Source organism: Hyperolius riggenbachi, chromosome 1 (genome assembly GCF_040937935.1).
Source record: "Hyperolius riggenbachi isolate aHypRig1 chromosome 1, aHypRig1.pri, whole genome shotgun sequence".
Lineage (NCBI taxonomy): Eukaryota > Metazoa > Chordata > Amphibia > Anura > Hyperoliidae > Hyperolius > Hyperolius riggenbachi.
The window spans coordinates 521,690,573-521,692,998 of record NC_090646.1 but is presented as its reverse complement, the minus strand read 5'-3'; positions in this window follow the sequence as shown (position 1 = coordinate 521,692,998).

The following is a 2,426-nucleotide window of genomic DNA, read 5'->3' as shown; positions in this document are numbered from 1 at the left end:
GATTCCACTTGAGCGGCGCACGTCTGCAAGACGCGAGCCGGCTCTTCTGGGTCTGCGGGGAAAGCAGACAAATCCCATCAGCAGTGCCATGCACGGCCATGGGATCCGCAGCCTCCCGCGCCGATTCGGATGGAAAAGCCGGCCGAATCGCTAGCGGTAGCGATTCGGCCGGCGTTACCATTGCACCCTATGGCAGAGTTTCCGCACACTATTCGTCTGCGGGGAAACTCTGCGGATTCATGGCTGTTTCCGCTCAAGTGGAAACGCGCCCTTAAACTTAGTTACTATTTGTGGTCTCAGAAGCAGCATTTGAGACTGCAAAACAGCTGTCAGGAGCCTGTTTAACTCCTCACTGTTTGGATGAAGTGCTGTCACAGGTTACATTACATTGCTGAGTTGGTGGATTGGTGCTTTGCTTCTCTTCCTTTTTTGACCCATCTACTGCTGGAACACAAAGAGCAATCCACTGTTACAGCTACCAGTGTTTCACTGCGAGTGCATTTGGTGCCAACTTTTCACCCTCTGACTACAATGGTGGTGGGAGTTTCATGGTTTGGGGCTACATGAGTGCTGCCAGTCCTGGGGAACTACACAGTTCATACAGGAAACCATGCCAACATATACTGTGACATATTGAAGCACAGCATAATACATCTCCCTTTCGTAACTGTCCCACAGGGCAGTATTCCAACATAAAATGACTCCAAACACACCTCCAAGATGACTACTGCCTTACTAAAGAAAAGGGGGGTAAAGGTGCTGGACTGGCCAAGAATGTCTCCACACGAACCCTATTGAGCATCTGGGGGGGGGGGTCCTCAAACAGCAAGTGGAGGAGCACAAGGTCACCAACATCTACCAGCTTCATCACTGAGGTGTGGAAGAATAATTCCAGTGGCAGCCTGTGAACTTCTAGTGAACACTGCCCAAGAGAGATAGTGTGAGAGAGTTACAGAGGCAGTGCTGGAAAATAATGGTGGGCACACAAAACACTGACACATTGGGAATAATTTAGACATTCTTTACTTTTGTACCCAACGGTTTAGACATTAATTGCTGCATGTTGAGTAATTTTGATGGGACAGCAAATTTACACTGACTACTTAAAGGGGCACTATGGCAAAAATTGTAAAATTTAAAATATGTGCAAACATAGATAAAGAATTACATTTTTTCCAGAGTAAAATGAGACATAAATTACTTTTCTCCTATGTTGCGGTCACTTACAGTAGGTAGTAGAAATCTGACAGAAGTGACAGGTTTTGGACTAGTCCATCTCTTCGTAGGGGATTCTCAGGGATTTTTTTTTATTTTCAAAAGCACTTAGTGAATGGAAGTTGCTCTGTCCAGTTGCCAAAACACTGTATAGTGAGCAGGGAAGCTGGCGAGCATCTTTGCTTAAATCCCTTTTCAGGGAATATCTTTATAAAGAATAAAAGCCTTGCTGAGAATCTCCTATGAAGAGATGGACCAGTCCAAAACCTGTCGCTTCTGTCAGATTTCCACTACTTACTGTAAGTGACAGCAACATAGGAGAAAAATAATTTATGGCTCATTTTACGCTGGAAAGAAATGTACTTCTTATTTGTATGTGTTTGCACAATTTTAAATTTTACAAATTTTCGCCATAGTGCCCCTTTAACATTGTATCAAATATCATATTCATCATTGTCCCATGAAAAGATATAATGAAATATTTCCAAAAATGTGAGAAGTGTACTTACTTTTGTGAGATACTGTATGTTGGTGGATTACAGCTTCTGATTTTAGATCTGAATTTAAGATTCCCTTTAGACAACTATTTGTTCCCAAACTTTAAAAACAAAGTATCTAAAGAGAAAAAAAAAATCTGCCCCATCCTGGTCACTGGCGCAGTCTTCATTAACATGGAGTGAGATTGTGTTTAACAGGAATGACATCAACATTTACTGCAATAATGTAAGCACTTCCCTTAATACATCTGTACTTGCGAACATTTAGAAACCACGATTTGGAAAACCATACTCAACTTATTTTTAAAATGTTTAATAAAAGAAAAAAGAAAAAAACATGTTTTATTCAGCAGAGGATGAAACATTTTAAGTATTTCCAAGGATACAGTGCACAGGGCGTTTGAGATCATACAGTTGTCAAAAGAATGACAAACTAAAGCCATAGTGATATGAACAGCCTACATACTCTCGCTCGAGAACTGACATGATGTCCCTTCAGTACAAATTATTGGGATTATAATGTGACACTAATCCTCTGAGTTGATGCAAATTTTATTCCAAAATTGCAGGCAGTTTAAAAAAAAAATCAGCAACACCTTGGAAAATGAGTATCTAATTGATCATTCCTACTACGGAACAGCTCACATTACAGTTTATCCGCTCCAGTAAAACCAGAGAACAATGAGCACAAGGCAGGCCATGGAGTTCAGACCT